Genomic DNA, 25,912 nt, shown 5'->3' on the forward strand with positions numbered 1-25,912 from the left:
AGTCACAAGTGATTAAAAGGTGGTAGCTGAAGCCCCCATTAAAGTGGCTAATGTTACTAGTGTGATTTCTAATTCCCTGAATGGGAAAGAATGTGGAAGCGATGGCCTACAAGCAGAGCTCTATAAGTTGTGTGCTGACCAGTTGGAGGAGCTACTAGTTACACTGTTTAATGACATATTAAATGACTGTGAAATACCAAGTCAGATTGTGGCGGCTGTTACAGTTATCTTCTTGAAAAAGGTTAAACCATTTGACAGACCGGGCTCCTATATGCCCATTAGTCTTTTAAATAATGACTATAAGCTGTTTGCTGGGATAATGGCTTTAGGTATTACCCCATTAGCGCAAGCAGTTGTTCACATGGATCAATGTGGTTTTCTTCAAGGCAGGCATTTTTCCATGAATACAATTTTTTTTATACAAGCACTTGATTACTTTGAGAATAATGAGGCTGAGGCAGTCATAATAATGTTCCATGATGAGAAGGCATTTGATCTGGTCCGGTGGGATGTTCTTTTTGCTATGCTATGGTATTTTAGGTTTCCAGAAAACTTTATTTGGGTATTGCAGAGATTACACGATAAGGCAGAAGCAAAAATTATAGTCAATTCGTCTAATGGTAGGAAACATCATCATTAGTCGTGGAACTTGTAAATGCAACCCCATCTCTCTGGTGCTCTTTGTGGTATTTATTGAGCCTTTGGCCGCAACCCTACGTTGAGATAGTCATATTAAGGCACCCTTCCCCGATGCTCCCAAAATAAAACTTTTCACAGATGACATGATTCTTTATTTAGCAGAAGAGGAGCAAAACATTACTGAGGCATTCGCTAAAAATAATTTTTTCTCATATCTAGGCAGATATAGAATTAACAAAGCAAATTCTGAAAAACTTTTATTCAATTGTTTACACCACGTTCTTCCTGTAGAGATGCACCCTAATTATGGGAAAAGCCTCTCTATTAGATATCTTGGTATCTTCGACTTTTTCCAACTGAATTATTTGCCAGTTTTTAACAAGGCTAAATTATTGCTGCAGCAGTGGCAAGCAGCTCCACTCACAATCTTAGGACGTATCACTTTGGTGGAAATTATGATTGTTAGAAATGGGGTCTCTAGTTGGCAGAGGTATACAGCCTTGTCCAAGTAGGGACCCCAATCCTAGTCAGGGTAAGTCACACACAATCGACATTATCCTGTGCCCACCCTCTGGTAGTTTGGCACTGAACAGTCAGGCTTAACTTAGAAGGCAATGTGTTAAGTATTTGTGCAATACATCATGCAATAACACAGTGAAAACACTTCAAAAATACACCACACAGGTTTAGAAAAATATAAGATATTTATCTGAGTAGATTAAGGTCAAATGATGAAAATTAGATAAGTACAAGTTGAAATATCACCTTTGCAATGATAAGAAGAGTTTTAAGTCTTTGAAAATCAACAATTGTCTTTTGGGATGCCCATAGTACCAAGTATGCATCAAAATTACACTCGCAAAGACTGCAGAGGAGGAGATGCATGGAAAAAAGAAGGTGTGCATCAGATTTCCGGATGCACACAGAGGTTGCATCGATTCCTTTCCACGCGGCAAGGGCTTTGCGTCAAATTCACCGCACAAGGTGTTCCTTTGAAGGGATGAAGTCTTTTTGGCCCTCAGAGAGGCAAGCTCGATCCAAGCCCTTGGAGAGCACTTCTGAGTACAGCCAGAGGCCAGCAAGGCAGCAGGGCATCAGCAAGGCTGCAGTCCTTCACAGCAAAGTGGTCCAGGTGAGTAATTTGGGCAGCCAGGCAGCTCCTCTTGGCAGGTTGCAGGATTTGGTTCAGAGTGTCTGTCCCAGGAAGTGTCTGTGTTGGTAGGGTCAGGGACCCAGTTTATATACCCAAAAGTGCCGTTGAAGTGGAGGAGAGTTCAAAGAGTGGTTTTGAAGTGCACAAGGTTCCCTTTCAGTACAACCCTGTCTGCCAGGGTCCCAGTGGGGGATTTGGCAGTCCATTGTGTGAGGGCAGGCCACTGTCATTTGAAATGTAAGTGTCAGGCCCTCCACCCTCCCAGCCCAGGAAGACCCATTCAGTATGCAGATGAGTACAGATGTGACTGAGCATCCTGTGTTTGTGGTTGTCTGGGTGAAATGCACTAGGGAGCTGTCAACCAGCCCAGCCAGACGTAGATTGGAGACAGTCTGTAAGGCACAGATGGATTTTAACTGCAGAGAAATATTCTAAATCAGTAATATAAAATCCAGCCTCACCTGTCAGCAGGACTTTGTGTTACCATTCTGGCCATACTAATATGACCTACTTACCCCCTTCTGATCAGATTCTACCACTCAAACAGCATATCAGGGGAGTCCTATTGTTAGTCTATTAAAGGAAGCAGACCTTACAGCAGTGGAAAACGATTTAATGAGTTTTCCACTACCAGGACATATAAAACACATAGGTATATGTCCTACCCAGCACCCTGCCCTATGGGTTACCTAGGGCCTACCTTAGGGGTGACTTATATGTAGAAAAAAGGGGAGTTTAAGGCAAGTACTTTTGAATGCCAAGTTGAAGTGGCAGTGAAACTGCACGCACAGGCCTTGCAATGGCAGGCCTGAGACATGGTTAAGGGGCTACTTATGCGGCTGGCACCACCAGGGCTGCAGGCCCACTAGTAGCATTCAATCTAAAGGCCCTGGGCACATGTAGTGCACTTTACTAGGAACTTAAAGTAGATCAAATATGCTGATTGGGTATGAACCAATGTTATCATGTTTTAAGGAAGAGAGCATATGCACTTTAGTACTGGCCAGCAGTGGTAAAGCGCACAGAGTCCTAAAACCAGCAAAAACTGTGTCAGAAAAGCGGAGGGAGGGAGTCACAAGGTGGGGGATGACCACCCTAAAGCTGTTAAGTCTAACAATGATCCTTCCTTTATTTAGTTTTTGCTTTCGTGTGTTATTATTAAAGTTCCCAAGAGTTTTTTTTAGGGAGGCCGAACAGATGTTATCCCATTTTTTCTGGTCAGAAAAGATGTACCATACGAGATTAATAGCTCTACAATTAAATATTAAAGACAGTGGCTTGGCTCTACCCCACTTAAAAAAAATACTGCCAGACTGCTTACTTGGATTGGCTGATTGGGGCATCTCTTCCCCTTCGGATGCCCAATAATGTGTACATCAGGTTAATGCTCCAGGAAAGCAATATCAGGCTTGCCCACTTTCTGAAAATCCCCAAGTTGCCCAAGCGTACCAGGTATAAGACACCCCACATGATAAGTGTCAGATTTAGGCAGCTCCAGGAAACATTTCACTTTCCCAACTTCCACCCAGCTATGGCATTGGCTCAGTGTGAGGTATTGGGCTTAGAAGTAAGTGCAAGGAAGGTCAAGACCTGGAAGCAGCACAGAATCACATGATTCAGTGATTTTCTCTCCTCCGGGAAGTTGTGAACCCGGGGAACAGCTGTTAGAAGATAAATCATCAATGCTGTCTATGCTCTTTTATTCCTACCTCCAAATTCATAATTTCTCACGATTAATTCCCCCACTGGAGAATAACCTTGCCATTGCTATTTCACAAGCCATCTATGCAAGAGGATAATTAGGTATTGGCAATTGGTATCGTGTACTCTTGTAGCAGTGGCTATCAAAACTAGTTCCTAACATTTTGGCAAGGCTAGAAGAAGTTACATGAAGTAGGATTGAGCACTCTCTGGGGAAAGTATAATGTATGGGCATGTAAGGCAATAAGATGGGCTAACTTCAAAAGAATGGCTTTCTAATGTAAGTGGATGCTCTACTACACTCCAGCGAAATTAAATGAAATGTTTCCCTTTGCCTTAGACATTTGTTTCAGATGAAGGCATTGCAAGAGAGATTGGTTACATGTAAGCTTTACCTGTCCAAAGTTGGCTGGGTTCTGGGGAAAGGTTTTCCAGTGGCTAAGTGAAAAGATTCAGGTTCCTCTCGCCCTTGATCCCCTTGGAGCCCTCCTTGAAATTAGTGGTCAATGTAATCTAACAATATGGCAATTACAATGTTTCTTATTGCATCCTTAGAGGCAAAATCATTGATCCTACAACTTCGGAAAACCACTGAAATTCCCTCTTACGAGAGCTGGCTCCATAAAATGTGACAACTACAACACAAACAAAAATTGGATGCTCAAAGGGTGGGAGCGCTATTAAAATATAAAAATATCTGGGTAGAAGGACGGTCAGTCTAAAGACCAGTTTGGGGGGGGGAAATGGAGGGCAGGAAGGAGGTAGACTTCAGTCAGGGGGTGAAAAGTGTAGTGTTTACTTATCATTGTGGTATTATACTTAATCAGGCAATATGCATTCCTGCTCATGTACTTACTGAATAAATTGATGGGTAAAAATCAATAAAAGAAGTAAAGCAGAAAGGGGTACTGAGTCAGAGAAAAAATGATAACCTGGTACATAGAGATGAAACAGGCTAGAAGGAAAGGGACATACTACTCTATGTCATCAATAATGTTGTCACGAATTCACATACATTACTTAATAGTCTATCACATTATAAACCTCCACATATACATAATAACTATTATCGTCAGTGGCAAACAGGGCTCTCCGGTATAACGCAGGAATAACACTAAATTGTTGATGTACCTTGTGGTCTTCGGAAGATACATTTTCATTAAAAAATTCAAAAGGCCTAATTACGTGTGACCCCATAATTCACTAGGTAACATTGCCCACTAGAGTTACCAATACCTGTTTTACAGATAACTCTCGGGGTCAAGGAGTTAATTGTTTAATACCAACGGGGCACTAGAGTCACACAAGAATCAAGGCATTACCATGGTCAATGTGCACCCATTTCCATCTGTAATTTCCAGCCCCCGCAGAATCAACAGGTCACTTATGACGAGCCTACAAGGATATTACTGTTGTAAGGAAATTACGTAGCATATTATTTTTGAGCTATAACCATTGCATATAGGTACAGACCTATTTGGTTATAAAATATGCAATGTAGTCCACCTTTGAATCACTTCTGTTTTTTGGCTAGTCTGTGTGCCCTCACTATGAGTTGCAGTCATCCAATCTCAATAGATGACACTCACGTGAGGGAATTATTCATTGTGCATCCAATCTCAGCTCTTTAGCATGAATAGTCTTTCCTTTGTAAAATTGAATACTTTTAGCGAGGATTATGTACAATGAATAATGCAACGTTGACCTTATATCTCTTTCTCAGTATTTGCACTCCTGAAAATAACATTTTACAAGCAGTTATTTCCTCTCCTGTCTGCTACCGGAAATAATTATTGGCCCCATGTCACTGCGATTTCTTTCTAGCTTTCCTGTTACTCTGCAGACACAATGGTGGGGCTATCATTTTCACCAGTTATTATTACTATTACTGTTTCTGCTCTTAATTTTTTTTTTTTTTTTAACTTTTCTTTTATTGTTAATAACACACTATGATACAGAGTCAGTGGGATCAGGGTCCCGTCAATCAGGAGTAATTACACATCAATGATATTAGAAAACCGAAGAAGAAGAAAAAAAAAAAAAAAAAACTCGTAAGGCACAAACAAGGTATCAGTCATAATATAAAAACTTGAGGTAGAGTTCACTTCCAACATATTTTAGGCTATGTGGGGGGGTTTAAAGAGGGTAAAGATATGGGGGTAAAGGGTAGGTTGTACCTGTTCAGACGAAAGGACCGGGGAGTGCCACCCTGGGAAGCGAGGGATGTTGCTGCACGGATAATGGGTGTTGCAGCTCATGTCAACTCTGTGGTCAGTATCAGTTGGGACCAGGTGACTAGCTGACGACATGGGGAAAAGAATCTACCATGGAAGTCTGTTTGGAGCGTTGCTGGAAGGCGACGTTCGGACTCTAGTGGGTGTTTTAGAAAGGGACGTGGGGATAAGGGGCGAGAGGGAGAGAGAAAGAGAATGAGAGAGGATAGAGAGTAAGAAAGAGGAAAAAGGAGAAAGGAAGAAGAAACAATAGGAAAAGGGAGAGGGAGAAGGGGAAGAAGAGGAAAGAAAAGAAAGAGTGGGAGAGGAGAAAAGAATAGAAAAGAGAAGAAGAGAAGGGGAGATAAGGAGGGGGAGAGGGGGGAAAATACAGAGGGAGGGGGAGGTACGGGAGCGAGAGGGAGAGTGGGGAAGAGACGCATGTGGGGGAGGGGAGGGAAAGGGAAGGGAGAAGGGAACAGTGGTGGTTCCGGGTAGGGCACTATTGCCCCTTGTGAGGAAGGGAGCCCATACCTGTAGGAGTAATTGAGCTTGGTCTTGTAAGTTATAGATGATCCGTTCATGCATAGCAGTGCGGATCATGGCTGTAATCCATTCCTCCGGGCTTGGGGGGGTTTCTGACCGCCAGTGTCTGAGTATGCAAATTTTTGCAGTAGCTAACGCTGTGTGCAACAGTCGCTTGTGTGGTCTAGGGAGGTCTGGTAGGGAGGTCGTATCTTGCAGAAGTATAAGGGCAGGAGGAAGTGGTGACGGAAGTGACATTACTTCAGCCAGAGTGGAGCTCACAGCATCCCAGAGTGGTCTTACTGTTGTACAGTTTACTAAGATATGTATCAGGTCACAGGATGTTTCTGGACATCGCCAGCAGTTCGCATGCGGGAGGAGTCCGGTCCTATGCAGTTTCGCTGGGGACCAGTGCCATTCATGTAAGATTTTAAAGAGGCAGAATTTCAAGCGTGCTTCCCGGGTGCCTCTGTCTAGTGTCTCTAGGGTAGCTTCCCAATCGTCTGGGTCTAGATCCTGCTGCAGCCTGGTTTGCCACCGTAGACGTAGTTTGTCCATTAGCAGTTGGGAGTAAAGCCGTCGAATAATTAGATCATATAGACCCGACATTACTCCCTTGCATTGTCCCCATTGCTGCAGGTAAGCCACTATCGGTGAGGGCAGGGATCCCCGCTGTGGAGGTGTATTCCCTTGGGAGAGACAATGCTTGAGTTGCATGTATCTCCATTCCTGGTTCGGGTGTAGGCCGAACTCCTCCCGTAGCTTGGGGAATGTTTTGAGCACATCGTTCTCCAGAACCTGTGAGAGGGTAAGGATGCCTGCCTGTTTCCATTGCGGCCAATGGAGTACCTCGCCACCTATGCGTAGGCCACTGTTGTGCCACAGGGGCGCTTGGGCATGTATAAGGGGGTGGACCCCAAACAGTCGGTGGGCCGTTTGCCAGGATGCCCTGGTCGCCGCCAGGATAGGATTCACTGAGTTAGTGGCTGGGAGGTCTGCATGGTAGGGTCCACCGAGTCCTTCGTTCGCAGTCAGGAGTCGTTTTTCCACTGCTATCCACAAGGGGGGATCTGGTATATTCGACAGTGTATTGGATAACTGAGACATTTGGAGGGCTAAAGATAAGTGTTCCACTGATGGGAGTCCCATTCCCCCGTTTATGCGGCGGGCCAAAAGCTTGGCTGGTGATAGCCGCGGTCGAATAGTGCCCCACACGAATGATCTAATTAGTGCATTAATGCCTCTTAGTGTGGAGAGGGGCACTTGTAAGGGCAGGAGACCTAGGATATAGGTGAAACGGGGTACCGTCACCATTCTAACCGCTTGTACTCTGCCCCACATGGAAAGGCCTAACTGGGTCCATTTCGCAAAGTCCAGTTTCATCCGCGTGATGAGAGGATCAATGTTGTCCGCAACCATGTGTGCCAGTCCAGGGTTAACGAGCACTCCTAGGTATTTAAGGCATTTTGGCGTCCACCGGAATGGGTAGCCTAGGAGTGCCGCTTTTGTGGTTACTCGCGATAGCGGAAGTGCCTCACTTTTGTCCCAGTTAATACGGTATCCCGATAGGGCTGCGAAGTCCTCGATTACCTCTAATAGGGCCGAAATGGATCTTTCCAGGTCCGTGAGTGTTAAGAGGATATCGTCAGCATAGAGGTATATCTTGGAGGTGCCTTTGGGTAGTGGTAGGCCGGTTATGGAGGGGGAGGACCGGATGGCTGCCGCCAAGGGCTCCATCGCCAAAAGGAACAGGAGAGGTGAAAGGGGGCACCCCTGCCGTGTACCCCTTCGGATAGGGAAAGGGTCTGAGAGGAACCTCCGCAGTTGACTCTGGCCGCGGGTTGGTCATAGAACAGTCGTACCATGGAGATAGATTTGTTGCCTAGGCCAAATCTCTCTAAGGCTGCAAATAGGTAGCAGTCGAATGCTTTTTCGGCGTCTAAGGACAGGGCCAGCGCCGACTCCGGGGAGTCTCTGGCCGCCCATAAGGTATGGCATAGGGTTCGTAGGTGGTTCCTAGACCTGCGGCCCGGTACAAACCCCACCTGTGTATAGTGTATTAAGGACGGGATTACTTTACGTAGTCTGTTTGCCAGGACGCTTGCTAGAATTTTGATGTCCCCGTTTAGTAGAGAGATGGGTCGGTAGCTGCCGCATAATAAAGGATCTCTCCCAGGCTTCGGTATGACAGCTATTGTGGCATTGTTGGATATGGCCCCTAATGTCTGTGTTTCGCAGGCTTCATTGAGGGCTTCGCATAGGATATCAATCGCCTCTGCCCCTACCCATTTGTAAAATTCTGCAGGGTATCCATCCTCTCCGGGTGATTTGTGGTACGGGAGGTCAGAGATGACTTTATCTATCTCCTGTCTGCTTATTTCCCCTTCTAATAGGCTACGGCCCTCGTTTGTTAGGGAGGGGAGGTCTAGCTTCTTTAAGAAGGTGGTAGCTTGCGCTAGGTTAGTCGTGGTTTCCGGCGTGTAAAGGTGTCTATAAAATTTGTTTGCAATGGCCTGCGGGTGGGTCAGTATGTCCCCGGAGGGAGAGCGAATGGCTGGGATGGCTAGGGCGGCAGCTCTTTGACGGAGTTGGGCTGCGAGCAGTCGTCCCGCCTTCTCACCCTGTTCATAGTGTCTCCCTTGGAGTCTCTGTAATGCGAATTCGGCCTGGGTGGTGTATAATTCATTAAGGGCCATTTGTGCTTGCTCTAAACTTCGGCGGCCTGGAAGGGAGGGGTGTGCCGTGTATTTTCTGGTTAGTCGGCGTATGTCGAGTTCCAGAGCCGCTTGTTGCTCTTTTCTGTCTTTGTTCGCTATCGCCGCATCCCGCATGAGCTGTCCCCGTATCGAGGCTTTGGCTGCAGCCCACATAGCTCGACTCGAATCAACCGTACCAAGGTTGTATTGGGCGAAAGTGGTCGCATGGTCCTGTAGCTGCAACTTACCTTGGGGGGATCGATATCGATGGATCGCTAATCTCCAGGGTTTTCGGCCCGGGGATACCAGGCCTAAGCGGATGGCTATAAGGACTGGGGAGTGGTCTGATAGGCCTCTCTCCAGTATATCGTCCTCCAAGGTGTGGGCCATAAGATTGTGGGATAGGAGAAAGTAATCGATCCGTGATTGGGTACCGTGCACCGGCGAGAGAAAAGTAAATTCTCTGTCCGTTGGGTGAGTCAGCCTCCAGTGGTCAACCAAACCGTTATCTGCGAGTATATCAGACTGGATGGCCCTGTCTGCGTTGTTACTCGTGTCTAGAGGCCCTGTCCTGTCCAATGCTGCGTCCCTTGCTAGGTTCCAGTCTCCTCCTATAATGTAACGGGATGCCCCTATCTCGGTTAGAAGTCGATTGAGCTGGAGAAAGAAGAGGCGTTTGGGACCTGTTGGTGCATAAACTGATCCCACACACAATGTTGAGTCCCCTATTTTCAGTTTGGTAAATATGTATCGGCCCTCGGGGTCTGTCCACGATTTGATGACCGTGAAAGGGAGGGTTTTGCGTAAGAGGATCGCCACCCTGCTTTTTCTTGGGACATTCTCCGTATCGGGTGAGGGTGGAGTGCAACTAAACAAGACGGTTCCCACCCAGTCACGTCGTAATCTATCAGATTCAAGACTGTCTAGGTGTGTCTCTTGCAATAAGGCAATATCTGCCTGCTTAGAATTAAGGTAGGATAGGACTTTCTTCCGTTTGATAAAGTGGGTAAGGCCGTTTACGTTCCATGATATCACCCTGAAGGGAACCACCGGTGCTCCCATCTGGTTGGGTATCCTTGTTTCCTGTGTCCCCGGGGGAGTGGGGTGGACTCTGTGAACTGAAGAGGATGTCGGGGAGAGGGAAGGGGGGGGAATGGTAGATGGCGGGCGCGTTGGATACAAAGAGGAGTTGAAAAGAGAATAAAGAGAAGACAGTGGGGGGGAGAAGAAATAAAAAAAATAAAAAATAAATAAAAAAGAAGGTAAAGAGGGGGAGACCGGGATACAAATCCCGAAGTGCACGAACTTTGACCGGCGGGTCTAAAACCTAGGCCGAATGAGCTTCGATACCCGGCCAGCGGGCCCCGCGCCGGGGTGGAGAGGGGGGTGGCGCCCACGGGGTGCCCCAGACCTCCGCGTGGGTGCATCCAATTATGTCGGGGGGGTGTGGAATGTGTTTGTGACCAGAGGATGGGGGGAGGGCGCATGTTGGCCGCGTCCCTTTGCGGGGGGGGATGGAGGAAGCACGAGGAAAGGACAGGGGCAAGTATTGTTGTTACTAAGGTCGCTTCCCCTTGGTTATTCTAAGGGGTTGTGGCATGTATATGCTCTGGGACTTGGCATCTGTGGTCTGTTCTGCTTTGCACCAACGCCCATCATTATGTCACTATTGCGTTTGTTAGTAGATCGGGGTCTAGAGCTCAAAACCCAGTTCAGAATCATTTTGCCCCAGCCCTGCCAGGGCAAGCCAGTAGTGTGCAAGGGTATTGCGTCAGTTCCCATATTTTCCAGAGGACGTTATGGGTCCTGATTCTAGATGGGAGAAGTGATACGGGACATGGAAAGTATTACCCGGCATGAAAGGGAGGGACGTTGAGAAACAAAAGTAATCGGGGGCCAACAAAAACTATCACACAATCCGAACAGTCTGAGCAGTCCGAGGCGGTTAAAGCCTTCTGGGGGGGGGGCGGTTCTCCGTGGTTCCATGTTTGAGGAGTGTACATTAAAGTAGAGTACTCAACATGTCTCTGTGTCTGGGCTTTTTCATCAAAGTTCCAATGTTTCCTGCAACGTTTCTATGGCAGTCTGTGGTTGTAGATATCGAGGGCTTGTAGGAAAACTGTGTCCATGTTGGTTTCAAGTAGTAGGCACCTAGGGTTTCAAAGGGGATCGGGACTTGTCTCTGTCCGGCAGTTGTGTGTGCATCGCCACCGCCTGTAGGACTTGGCCCCTGTCATCAAAACTTTTTGTTAACCTCTCCAGGTCTCTGCCCCTGGTTTGGGGGTCTGTAGTAGGTCTTCCGTCGGTGTCCAGAGCAATTTCCGATTGGCCCATTTCCCTGGTTTGGTTCTGTGTGTCTTGGGGGGGTTGGGTTGTTAATTCCATGGATTGTGTCGGATCATGCAGCCCCTCTAGGAATGACTTCAAATCCTCTGGGTCATAGAAGGTTCGTGACTCTCCGTTCTTAGTTATCCACATCCTGGCTGGCTCGAAGAGGCCGAATTTAACGTCCAGATGGCGAAGGCAAGGGCGGAAGGAGAGAAAGGCTCTTCTTCGATCTGCTGTTTCTTTGGAGAAGTCTGCTGAAAGGCGGATTTCGAGGGGACCGAGCCGGAGTGGGCCTTGCCTTCGGGACAGCTGTAGCAATTGGCGGACCTGCCCGTGCCGGAGGAAGCAGGCTATGATTGGACGAGGACGATCTTGTCCGTTTTGTCTCTTGAGACCAAGTCTATGCGCTCTTTGAAATTCCAGAGGGGGGTCAAATGTTACGTCGGCTAGTTTGGGAAGTGTGTCTCGCAGGTAAGAGAGGATATCTGTACCCTCAATGCCTTCCGGAAATCCGAGGAAGCGAATGTTGTTTCTGCGGCTTCGGTCCTCAAGGTCGCTAAACTTGCTGCGATGGTACAAGAGTTCCTGATCTCTGTCAGTCTGTGAGACCACTTGACTTTCCACGGCCGTTACTCGATGGTCCAGTCCGGAGATTTGTGACTTGAAGCCTGCTATTTCCAAGCGCATGGATCTCGTTTCCGCTGTTAATGCTGACATGGCAGTGTCCATACCTTCCAGTTTGCGGCCTACTGCCGATATCTCCTGCAGTATACGATCCATTGATGCTCCTTGAGTATTGTCTGACATGGTGTCGTGTGAGGGGGGCGGAGAGGCTGCCGGAGCAGGATATTTCTGTTGACGCAGGGCTTCAGAGAAGAGTAGTTGGCGAGCGGGTTTACACAGTGCTTTACCCGCCGTCTTGCCTCTGGGCATTGCGGGTTTCTCCCTGCAGGTGGGGATCCAAGGGGGTGCCTGTCCGTGTCTCAATGAGGGCGTTTTGTTGTTATGTTTGTGTTGATCGTTTTCCTTTCTCTTTTTTCCTTTTCTCCTCTTTTTTTGTTTTTTTTGTTTTCTTACTCTTTGCCCCCTCTTGTGCTTGCCCCTCTTTTTTTTAGGCAGTTTGCTCCTTTACTCTTTGCCTTCTCCTCTTCCTTTCGTCTTCCTCCTCTCTCCGCTCGTTGTTATATTTCTCTCTCTCTCTCCCCACTCCCGGCCCCTCTCACACTCATCCACCACCCTCCTCTCCGTACGTCTCTCATCCTCTCTGACTCACCAGCTCGGCTCTCACCTCTCCAACCTCTTCGGGGCCTCTGTAATTTCTCAGGGGGTCTTCTCTGGAGCAGGTAAGGCTGGGAGGGTGGGGGTAGCCGTCCGTTGTGCTCCGCTGGTGGTGAGGCCTCTTGTCGCCGATCCCGTCACCCCCGGCAGAAAGGGGGAGGGTGGAGAGGCACTGGGAGACGCGTCGTTGTTGTTCCGGGCCCTGATGGTGGTCGGCTCCGTTCTCCCCCTTCGGCAGCTATCGATCAGGAGGGAGGGAGGGGTCAGGCGGCGTCCCGGCCTGTTGCCGGCTCCGGGAGGCGCAGTTGAGCCACTGTCAAGGCACTGGTAGGGACAAAGGACGCGCTCTCTCCCACTTCAGGCTTCAGCGAGGGACGCGTCTCTCTGTATCGGGGTGATTCCATACTCAAGGCCGCGGCTCAGGGGCCTGCCGTAGGCCTCAGGCCTCCTCCCCTCGCGCCGTTCGGTGCCTCCGGGGAGGGCGCTCCCCCCACGTCACGGACGTCGGTCGTTCACTGTCTCCAACTCCTACGTCGGCCCCCGCTGCGTTCGGGGGTCCCGTGGAGCGCCCCCAGCGCTGCCGCCACCGCCGCGTGGCCCGCCGCCGTGCAGAGCACGGCTCTCAGGCGGCCATCATGGATCGCGGCCAGACCACGCCCCCTCTGTTTCTGCTCTTAATAATCACTATAATCCAAGGTAACCCCTTGAACATTTTGGCCATGGTTGTCATAAATGCACTTTCAAAGCAAAGTCAGATGTGGAGTACATTATGATGATGCTTCCTACTTAAGGGTAGGCCAAATCATATCAAGGTGAATAAATTAGGTAAATGCACTGCTTCTCAGACTGGCTAACTCTACTCCAAAAGCTACTTCACTTCACTTCACTCCTTCGATACGTCAGAAAGTAGTAACAAATTTACAATCTCTCAACATCATTCACACAAATCATGTATCTATTATGAGTCCCCTTCGCAATCGATTGCTGTTACTCTTCAAAATCACTGGATATCCAGCCAGGGCTCCATGCCCACTAACTTCCGTCCCTAAGGCCATCATACTGTCTTTTCTGACTAATCGAACAGCAAATCACCCTCCCCTTAACTTATCTTTCCCATTTAACTTAATGTTACTCAAATAATTCAGTCTGTTAAACTGCTAGCTCTTTTTGTATATGGAACATTTGTTTAATAAGCAAAAAAAATCATCACTGAATACTTTGGTGCTTGGATCACTCTTTCACTTCACAGCAACTATGGAACTAAAGATTAATATAAATGACACACTCACACTAGCACGTTTTCACAATAATGTTGTATTGCAACAACTGAAAAGGCAGAGAAGCAGGATTAGTCCTGAACAAGACAGAAGGCAGAAAATACTTTATTCGGCTTTCCATATTAAAAACCATAAAAGCTCACATAATAACATGTCCATAAAAGAGGATTCATAACAAGTATATATTAACAAACACAATAAGTATACAGCAATGCAGTTGTTGTATCTGAAGGAGACATTTCATTCATATCAGCTTACCCACTCAACTGTTTGTGTATCATTCAAATAACCCTCCACAGAAATTTGCAGTCGTAGAATTTCCATAACATTTACAGAACAGAGTTGGGAGAAATGTGCATTACTGTGAAACATCATCACAAGGGCAATTACCAATTTGGCTGACCAACCATTTACTCGAGAAAAAGCGTTAAACTGATGAATAACAATAAGCGCCCTATTACAAGTTTGGTGGTCTGAAGACAGCTAGACTCACTGTGGAGGTCAGACCACCACGGCTGTGGCAGTCCAACTGTCACATTACAACCCAGGCGGTCAGACTGCTATAAGACCACCATCTTTGCAAGGATCTTTGATCCTGATGGGATGATGGCAGTCATGGCTGCAATCAGCCATGGCAGCACTGAAACCAGCGCTGCCATGCTGATTACAACAATGTTCTCCGCCAGCCTTTTCATGTTGGTTCAACCACAATGGAAAGTCTGGTGGAGAATAAGTGCATGGGGGCCCCTGCACTGCCCAGGACATTGTCGCGGGCAGTGCAGGGGCTCCCCTCCCCAGCACCATCAGAATGCGCACTGTCGGCTTAGCAGACAGTGCACATTTCGAGGGTGCTGGGGGGGTGGCATGTGCGACAGCATTGGACTATGCTCCATGTGGAGCCGAGTCCAATTCCGCTGCACTTTTTCCACTAGGCTGACCAGCGGAAACCTTGTTTTCCGCCGGTCAGCCCAGTGGAAAACTCGTAATTGGGCTGGTGGGGAGCCCACAAGCACCGTGGTGGTCTCCTCATTGGGAGTTTGGCAGTTGGGTTTTTCCGACCGTCAAACGCACAAGCAGCCCTCAAATCTAAACTAGGTCAGCAAAAATGGATACTGGGGTTTGTACATTTGTTCCACATAAAACTGGATACCAATATTTGGGCACCACAAATTATCATCTTCAACACTCACCTTTATATATTCCTTAGTAAACCTGGCCTCCTGGAACTTGATCAGTACTAGTTGTTTAATCTCAGCCTTGGAGATACAAAGCAGGGAGGATTGATCATTAAAAAGAGCTTGCCTTTCCAAGCTATCAAAAAAAGCCTTGATATTGTTAAACCATGGTATTCTCAAGGTATGATCCTGGGATAGGCAGTCAGCAAATATTAGTCTATTTAGAAATGTCTCAAATTGTGACTAGATTTTATGGCGCAATAATATATAGCACATCCTAATAAGATCTTCTAAAAAAAGAGAGTCCCAACTATTTATGGCACAAGTAGGGAGATGCAGTATTCCAAACTGCAAGATACTTCCTTAAGCACACCTTTTCTGTGAGTTGTAACTTCTCTAACTTAACATAGCCCCATACACTAGCCCAATTTGTGGCAATAAGGTACATTTTGCTTTATAGATAGAACAGATCTTTTTGAGTGGCCTCCTCCCAAATCTGGCCACAAATCTAGTCAGCCTTTCAATAGGTTTATTTATCAGCAAATGTATGGCCTTAACAAGCTGTTTCCATGAGCCATGGCCATCAAACGGTAAGCTCAGATAAGAGAAGGTTTGGGATCTTGCAAGCTTAGGGTCTCCTATCCTAAATTGATATCATTTATCAGCCTTAATAATTATTCAAGTTCTCTAACCCATTTGGGGTGTGTGCCATAAGTAGTGCATCATCCACATACATTAATATAGGTATGGCTTTTTGGACGATCTGTGTAACATCATAACCTTTCTCTTCTAAGAACCTGCAGAGATTATCGATATAAAGAATGAATAAAAAAGGGGGCAAAACACATCCCTGTCATACCCCCCATTTAATATCAAATTCCTTGGTGCATTCTCCATTAATTCTGAACCTGATTCTGGCCTTAGCATTCACATAGATGTGCCTATTAAAAAGGACTGCCTCACCTGCGGTGTCGGGTGGACTGTCACACACTTGGCGGTCTGACTGGCAGATTACAGCCCTGATGGTCGGACCGCCTGAGGGGAGATGCCAGAATCATGGATCCAGGTGGAGTGGCGGTAGTTGGAGTCATGGTCAGTTATGGCGGTGTTCCGCACTGCTGTGCTGATCATAAGTCCTTTTTCCAACAATCTTTTCAAGGTGGGGTATCCACCATGAAAAGGCTGTCAAAAAGCCAGTGTTGGGGGCACCAGGGTGGCCCTGTACTGCCCATGGAATGGGTAGTGCAGGGCTCCCCAGCTGGCACCAATTGCAGACAGTGCGCATTCCGAGGGTTGTTTTGTGCCACGGCATTGGCTCCCTTAAGTGCCACTGTTTCCACCAGTCTGACCGGCTGGAATGTCATAATATGATGGTTCAGCTGGTCAGCCTGGTGGAAACATCATAATACAACTTGGGGGGAGGCTCAAGGCTACGGCTACAGCTGAAACGCGGTGGTATCGTTTTACTAAAGAATGTACGTTATTCCAAAGGTGTCCGAGCATTTCCATTGATGTACGAGGATATTGTATATATATATATATATATTAATAACATATGTATTAATTACTATTTGAGTTATAATGCAGTTTAACTGTGTATACTTATCCATTCTCATTTTTTGTATTTAGTATTATGTTAATTTGTAACCAATTTGCTTGTAGCTTACACTTTAATTATTTAAACCCAAAGTTTAGGGCCACAATATGTTTGCCACATTATTTTTGTAATACAATAACTGATGTCAAAAATATATTTTTGTATGTTTGTAAAACTAACCCTATATTCTGTAATCTGCATAATCAGAAGCATTTAAACTAAAAATGAAAAGTGTTTTCTTATATTTGAATTGCTCTGATTTCTCTTGGTTATGTATATTTCATAATTTTGTTATTGTATTTATAGCTGCCTTGGTCTAATAAAATGAATAAAAGAATACTAAAACCTCTGTACAAGTTATTTCCAGAATCAACATTAGGCTATGGTCTTTGAAAGCATAAAAGGGACATTCTTGGAGGTTCTAAACAAGACCCTAGCACATACATGTACTGTACAAAAGGGTGAGCTATGGGAATCTTTCACCATCCTTAAAAAGTTCTCATTGAAAAAAACTGTGAGGTGGAATCATTGATGTGTTTAATACTAAACATGAAGATTTGTTAACCATTTGCAGCTGAGGGAGGATAGCGGTATATGCTTTAGGTTCTTTTGATTTGTGGTGCTGTAACTATAACAGACTATAATGAAAAATCAAAATCATATTGTTGACAAAAATAGTAAATGTAATTGTGAATGAAGTGCTTTTGTATACTGCTCATCCTGCTGCTTAATGTTTTTCTTCTGTTCCTGTCTGCCAGAGAATGTAATTTAGATAGCTACCCGTGTATGGTGGAACACCATTGCTGGGTTAATGAGACCCAAGATAGAAGGAGCTGGTAGTCCAGATGTAAAGATTTTCACTGAACCATCAGTGCTTGCAAATGAAGATGCATAGAAAGAGTGAGCCATACAATGGCAAAAGTAACTCTGAAAAGTTGACAAGTTCATTTTAAGTCACTTTAATTTGTAAGCATTCTGTGCTCATGATGGAGCAAGCAATTACACTGCACATGGTTGTTGGCAATGCAGGGGTCCTCTGTGGCCCCCAACACTGGCTTTCCAGCAGCCATTTTGTGGGGGGGGCCCTGCCATGAAAAGGGTGGTAGAAAGTAGACTTGTGATCACCACTGTGGGCCGAACTTAGTGCTGCCATGGCTAACCATGACCCCGACCACCGCCATGCCACCGGGAACCATGTCAAGCGGCAAGTGTTGGCAGCCAAGTCCCAGAAATAAAGTTAAAAAAAAGAAAAGGGGCCAGGGCGACACCCTGACCCCTTAGCTCTGGTGAGCTTAAAAACACTTTTTTTTTTTAAACGTCGGAAAAATCAGAGGATCCATATACGCAGAATTTTTCAACATTTAAAAAAGCCACCTCCGTGGGGCAAAGATTTACTTTTGTGCAGGGGCTGTGTGGCCCTGGGGACCACCAATTCACTAGGGCCAATGTAATATGGTATATGGGGGGCCATGCTGCCCCCTTCAGCCCTGGATAAACCAGCATTACCTTGGGGCTAAACTGCAATAATGAGGGTGGTCCATTGTGGACCCCAGGAACTAGAGACCACCACCTCACGGGACAATAGTCATTAGAGGGGGGCCATGTGGCCCCCCCCTCGAGGGACAAATGATGGCACTGGGTAGCATCACCCACCAGGGCCTACTCCTGTTATGTCCCGGATTGCTCACCCCAGGACATAGCTGTTTGCTGACAGCTCTCACCAAGGAAAAGCAAACAAAGTCTGCTTTCTGACAGCAGGAGCTGTCAAACAGCTCCCTGTGGGAGAAAGCAAAGTTTCTATCTGTTTCCATACATGCAAATGTGCGTGCAGGGAAACGGATTTAAATATTGCTCCTACAAGCAGGGAGCTGCTATTTAAATCTGCTCCCTGCTTGTGGGAGCAATGCTGGTCCTTGCAAGTTGTGGGGAGCCGGCTAGGACCGTGGGGGCCTTGAGATTCACTGCGGTCCTGTCACTCTTTATCCCTTCCATCCCATAATGGGATAGAAGAGAGAGAGAGATTGTCATTGAAAAGGTCTCTTCATTAAATGACTTAAAAAAATAAGGACCTCATTCCGAGTTTGGTAGTTGGACCTCCAGTGTGCCATGTTTGCGTTTTTCCCGACCACCCTATTAAGAGTTACACAGGCAGGACAGCTGACCTCCAAACAGAGAAGGCAGACCGGCAATGATGGCTAGGCTCAGAAATAAGCGGTTCGAACTTCAACACCGACAGCCCTGACCAACCACCAACCATATTACAAGTCAAAAGTCACAGTGGCGTCAACCATTGGCAGTCTGCCAATGGGGGGTCTTAACCACGATAGTCCACGGTCACCAAAGTAATACATAACTGAACATTGGCTGGATTTGAAAACAACACAGCTGACACATATTGCCACACTGGACACACCACCAAAGGGAACTATAAAACATACCCCTTCACACACCAGAATCCTCTGCATTTTCACAGCAAGACAGATCACATACAAAATTAAACTCCATATAATAAGCACCCCTTCAGTTCTTTTACAACATCCATACCACATCCTGCACACACTTATGTCCAGTCACACCCTTTTGTACCTCTTTAGTAAGTCATTGTCACCTGTAAATGTGTTTCCCACCATGGCACGTATTAAAATTCCACATTTCACTGATGAAGAATTAAGAGTCATGGTGGATGAAATCATAAGAGTAGAGTCACAATTGTTTAGAGCCCAAGACCAGCATACTCCTCTCAGGAGAAAAATTGAAATGTGGGAAAGGATAGTCGACAGAGTGAATGCTATAGGTGCCATCTTGTGCACTAAAGAGGAAATCAGGAAGAGGTGGAATGACCTCAGGAGCAAGGTCCGTTCCCTGGTCTCCTGGCAACAGCGGCAGGCCAAGAAGCCTGGCGGTAGCACTCTTACTCCTCCATTACAACTCCATCCCTGGGAGGAGACGGTCTTGGCCATCTTGCATCCTGAGGGCTTAACAGGAATACCTGGGGGAGGGGAGTCCGGTAAGTTACAACAATAAAAATGTCACCAAAGCTTTATGTTATGCATGCTCATTGCTCAACTTTTGCCACCTTCAGTGTCACTCCACTCACCCGCCCAGTGTCCATCTGTCCAAAGACCCCTGTCTAGCATCTCACATTTGAAGTAGACTCACTGGTTTGAACAACATCTGTATATAGTGTGTGTAGTAGAGGTCTAACATGACCACAACTCCCAGCAGGCACTGTTCTACAACTCCAAAAACCAGACCAGTGTTTTCTTCTCCAAAGACCCATATATGTAAACTCCCAATTATAGTGCACTCACCTGGGAGGATGACATTTGGATAGTGTGTGTACTGCTAATGCCAGGAGGCACTGTTACTGTTAGTCCACTCCACCAGCCCTGTGTCCTCTGCTCCATAGACCTCTGTTTTTCAACTCCCAATTGTGGTGTACTCACTTGGGAGGAAAACATTTGTATACTATGTGTAGTACAGGGACTGACATAAGTCCAGGAGGCACTGTTACTCCACTCAGCCAGCTCTGTGTTCACTGCTTCAAAGACCCCTGTTTGTCAACTCCCAATTGAAGTGTACTCACCTGGGAGGATAACATTTGCATAGAGTGTGTAGTAAAGGATCTGCTATGACTACTAGGTCCAGGAGGCACTGTTACTAATACTCCACTCAGCCAGCCCTGTGTCCTCTTTTCCAAAGACCCCTGTTTGTCAGCTCCCAATTGAGGTGTACTCACCTGGGAGGATAACATTTGTATAGTGTGTAGTACAGGGACTGACATGACTACATCTCCCAGCAGGCACTGTAACTCCATGCAGCAGACCTGTGGTCACTTGCTTAAAAAAAACAGTTATTGAACTCTCAATTGAAGTGTACTCACTAGGGGGAGAACATTGGGCAAGTGTGTCTATTAGAGTGAGTGAGATGACTGCAACTCACAGCAGGTCCCATATCTGTAACTCCAGACACCAGCACAGTATTCTTTTCTCCAAAGAGCATTGTTTGTCAATTAGAAAATTAAGTTTACTCACCTGGTGGGGATAACATTTGTCAAGTATGGGGGAGTAGTGAGAGTGACAGGACTGCAACTCCCAGCTGGCATTGTTTGTCCAACTTCAAAAACTGGAACAGCGTACTCTCCTCAAAAGATCCTTGTGTCTTAACTCTCTTTCAAAGTGTACTCACCTGGGAGGAAACCATATGTACAGTGTGTGTGGTACAGGGAGTTACATGACTGTACCTCACAAGAGGGTCTCTTACTGTCACTTCAACCACCAGTCAGGTGTCCTCTTCTCCAAAGATTCGAACTCTCACCACACCCTCCCCATTGGTGAAACAAGGATGCTAACTAGCGAGGTGCCCTGAGCCAAAAGTCTAAAATCTAATTTAAAACTAAGCTAAAAACATACTAAGATATATAATGTCAACCAAGACAAGCAAGGCAGACCAAATTTCTTAGAGGGAATTTGGTGTGACATTTTATACTTTTATACTTTTGAAAAAAACAATGCTCACATTCATTAAACAATAGGTATGATTGGGTAGAAGGTCTCCAAAGTCATCAAATGGGAGTGCGTCCAGAACGGACTCCACACTGGCAGATGTCAAATCAATCACAGGATTGGCAGGCGGATGCACATAGCAGAAGTGCACAGATGCCTCAGACATAGGATCACCCACATAGTCAGCACCATCCATAGTGCTGGATGTTGTTGGAGCCAAATAGTTCACAAGTGATGGCTCAAAGGTAGCCTTGCGAATCAACCTCAGGCTCATGTAGCACGATTGTGAATGAACCCTAATCGGGAACATCAAAATGTCCTTGTCCATAGGAGGCACGGGCAGTAAAGCATGACTTACCAATAGTAGACCCTCGAAGAGGTGCCAGGTGCAATGAAAGATGGTTGCACGCACCACAGGACTGGTCGGAATGACAATGACCAATTATGCTGCAATTCTTCCAGCAACGGACCAAAGAACTGTATCATACTATCAAGACACAGCTGGGCTGGTGGTAGTTCCATCACTCTGCTTAGCTGAGAAATCACAACCACTACATATCAGGAATAGCAGTATTCCACCAATCAGCACCAAAATTATAGGAAATATGGCAAACACACTCAAAAAGAGTGAATGGATAGCTGAAGGAATTACTCCAAAGATGGTCTGGAAGGTGGAAAGAAATCCAGACCCAACAGGCTTAAGAGGTATACAATCATTGCAGCCCTTGAGGTGTTGAAAATTCTGCAGACCAGTTCTCCAAAGTGCTTAGGGAAGTTGGGCCCATATTTATACTTTTTTAGCAACGCAGTTGCGCCACTTTTTGATGCAAAAACAGCGTAAACTTACAAAATACAATTGTATTTTGAAGGTTTGCGCCGCTTTTGCGTCAAAAAATGCTGCAAATGCAGCGCTAAAAAAGTATATATATGGGCCTTGGTATTTAATAAGGATTGTATCTCAGCTGATGATCTGAATCACAAGATTCACAAACGAAGTGAACTCACCTGGGGGGATGACATTTCTTAAGGGTATGAAGAAGACTGCTAAGGCCAGGAGGGTCTGTCTCTCCAACTTCAAACACAAGACCTGTGAACACTTGTCCAAATACCCTTGTTCGTTAACTCACAATGGAAGTTTACTCTGCTGGGAGGATCACATTTGTCTAGTGTTGGGAACTAGAAAGTGTGACCTGAATATTAAGCCCAATGGGCCCTGTTTTGCTAACTCAAAATACCATCCCAATGTCCACTAGCCCAAAAGCATCTGTTAGCAAACACTCAAAGGGAGCTTATTCACTTGGGAGGATACAATTTGTCTAGTGTTGGAAACTAGGGGAGTAACCTGAAGGCAACTCCAAGGAGGCACTGTTCAAGTGACTCCAAATAGCAGAACAGTCACTTGTCTAAAACCCTTGCCTAATCAGTCTCACAACATGTTTACTCACCTGGGAGGGACCAAGATACAGATCATGCTCAACTCAGAGAAGTGGCTAGTCACCTAGCTCAATCTTGAACTGATAAGCAAAAAAGAAACTATTGAGGAAAGGAAGGACAGCTCATCCAGTGTGAAACATAAATGATTAGCAAGGCCTCAAGATGCATCACCAGAATGTTATTGGCTGCAGACACATTCACAATGCACTGACCACATGATTACTCAAATCACGTGCACCACAAACTCCTGAGTTGGCCTGCATAACATTCAACTAGGCCTCAAAATAGTTAAAGCCACATCCTGCCCAGCTACTGTTTTGCCAGCACTGGTGGCAAGATGTAACTCTGCCCATCCTCCCAAGTGCTAATGAACTGCCAAATTCAGCAGCTGCTTGACGTAAATGGAATTGGCATGCTTCAAAAATGTCAGGCCAACTCTACCAATAGCATGGGTACCTATCACAGAAGGATAATCTGCAAATCAACTATGTACACAGGCTTTGCAAATGTCACTGTCATTTTCTGGAGGTAGATGTCACAATCCAACAAGTAACATTGTATCTTTCACATCAACAGGTTGAGCTGCCAATGAGCACACAGAGGCAACAGACGGGACTGACACTACCCCCCTGTATGAAGCCATCATTGATGCCGTCTGTACGTGGAGGATGATTCAGGACCATCTTGACAACCTGGTCATACCCTACAGTAAGTCTCACTGTGGCCACATCAAGACCTCCCACCCCGGTTGCCTTGACCTCATAGGTAGCCATTCGCCCCCAAACCTGTGTCCCTAGGACAGGGCCATCATCTTGTGCCCCCCAGTCCATAATCCTGAGTCGCAGCACAACACCCTGGACAGTGATGATCCTGGAACCAGTAGTAGAGGGCACCCTGTGGCAAGGGTACAGGCCTGTGGGGGTAGGGTGGGTGGTAAAGATGCTGTGGGCAACCGGATGCCTCTGGCCAGGACACTATCAGCCAAGTCTTGGGGTCTATCAAGAGTCCCAAGGCATGATGGGCCTGATACTTTCCAACCTCTGGGAGATGAAGCAGCTGCAGAGTGACATCCATAGGTATATGCTTCAACAGTGGGAGGCTACCAATACCAACCTGGCCTCCCTATCATGGGTGTTGAGGAACATTAGCAGTAATCTGATCAGAGATTGTCAGTTACACTCTACCCATTCCTTTGGCTCAGAAATACTATGCCCTTCTTCATCTGTGCCAGTCAATAGAAGGGAAGACATGTCAGGGTAAGAACCTACCCCAGACACTCTTGCCTCTGCAGCAGCAGCTCCACTTGCTAGTGGGGACATCTAGCTAAGAATCCAGGAGTTGCACCAACCACTCCATCAAGTGACCTCTTCCTGAAGGAACTCTTTTGTGGGGTACATATTCACTCTGTTGACTGTTCTTCAACCACCTTTCATTTCCAATAGGAGGAGTGCAATGGTCTTTGGTCTTCAAATACTATGGTATCTACTACAATGATTTTACCCACCAGGAATGAATCCTTCACTTTTCTGTTCCGTCAAGTCCCTTATTATTATTTTTCTATGCACAAATTCACAATATATACCACCTATAAAAAGGGGTTTGAGTCTGCTTGCCTCTGTTTAGATTGTTGTTATGTAGAGATGTAGGACCATGTGAAGCAAATGTTGAAGACACAAGATGTCGTGCAAGGAGGGATGTGTTACAGGTACAGTGCCTTGCTAAGGATTACAACCAACACACACATACACATTGGTACAAGTGTCTGGTCACATCAAACATTTTATTTTACTGTACATCACAAAGGCTGTCCATATGTCCGGACTGTCATAGCCAAGAGTGGCTGACTTAAATTGTGTCAAGGTAGATATACGGAGGTACAGTCCCATAGACCAAAGAAAGAAGGTCCTTGTCAGACATTGTTCTGTAGAATGGGCAAACAGAGAAGTGAATGGTGTCACCAGCTTGAGCTTTATCACATACCAAAACCATATAATCCAACATCACAAGAACCAGGAGACAGACAGGAGGCAGTACAAACACCTCTGATCATAGGTTCATCATAATCCAATGAGCATGCATCTGGTGGTGTGACACAAACATATGTCAGTGTTGTGGCATAGACACTTTGTCCTGCAATGATGAAATATATCTACAGATACATACAGGTCATACAAGAAGAGTGTTTAGCCTATGTGAAGGGTAAATGCTTTACGTGCACTTCATGACAACATATTTCATGTCCACATAATCACACACATGATGCAATTAACCCAACACAGCACACAAAACAAGTATATTGTGCACTTCAGACCAGCCAAACACTGTTTAAGTTGCCTTGGCACAGGTCTTATACACCCCAAATATGTGACCTACATTACCTGGAACAATCCATGTCCACTTCCTGTGTCGGAACAGCATCAGATACCTGCCAATGTCACAACTCTGAAATGCTCACATGAGGATGTCACAGTGAAAGTACCTGTACAAAGACAAAACAAGGAGTATAGAAGTGAAAACATACCTATTACACAAACCACATAGCAAGCATTTAGAAATGAAGTTACATTGTAATTAGATTGGCACAAACAAAGCAGCTACATCAAGGTAGTGATATGTCTAAGGCTAACTCTTCAAGCTCCCTTTGGCTGAATATTGCAGAGCACTAGCTCACCAGTGTTTTGCCAAAACACTTTAGTCCACATATTCTGACAACTACAGTTCTTCGTACAATCACAGTCATTACATCACATGATGTACTTACACTCAAGAAAAGTAGTTACTGATGTTATTGATGAGATCTTCACGGAAATAGGCTCCTTTCTCTATACCACTGTCATCCTCATTGACATTTCAGGAGGCTCGCCCTGTAGCACCGCAGAATCCCCTTCCTTTAGGAAGTATGGGATATTCCTCGGCAGGGCAATGTTGTGGAGCATGCAGCAGGTCACAATGATCTGGCACACTTTTCCAGGTGAGAACAGGAGGGCTCCACCATTGTGGTCCAGACATCTAAATCTGGCCTTCAGGTGCCCAAAAGTCTGCTCCACTAACCACCTTGTTCTTACCTGGGCCTCATTGAAGCAGACTTCCCCCGGCGTAGTTGGATTCCTAATTGGTGTCAACAACCAAGGACAGTTTGGATTTGCAGAGTCTCCTATTAAGGAATGGGGCATATGTGCAACTATGAGTCCCTCTTATCAGAATCGTCACACCAGACATTGCACACACACAAGCAGAACAGATGTGACTTACCAACGAGCCAGGCCTTCTCTGTGTACAGTCTAGACATCAGTCGGGAATAGTGGTACTCTGCATAATGAAGGCATCATGGACTGAACCCAGATACCGGGCACAGACATGTGAAATGTATAGCTCTGCCAAATATACAACT

The sequence above is a fragment of the Pleurodeles waltl genome, chromosome 2_2 (genome assembly GCF_031143425.1).
Source record: "Pleurodeles waltl isolate 20211129_DDA chromosome 2_2, aPleWal1.hap1.20221129, whole genome shotgun sequence".
NCBI lineage: Eukaryota > Metazoa > Chordata > Amphibia > Caudata > Salamandridae > Pleurodeles > Pleurodeles waltl.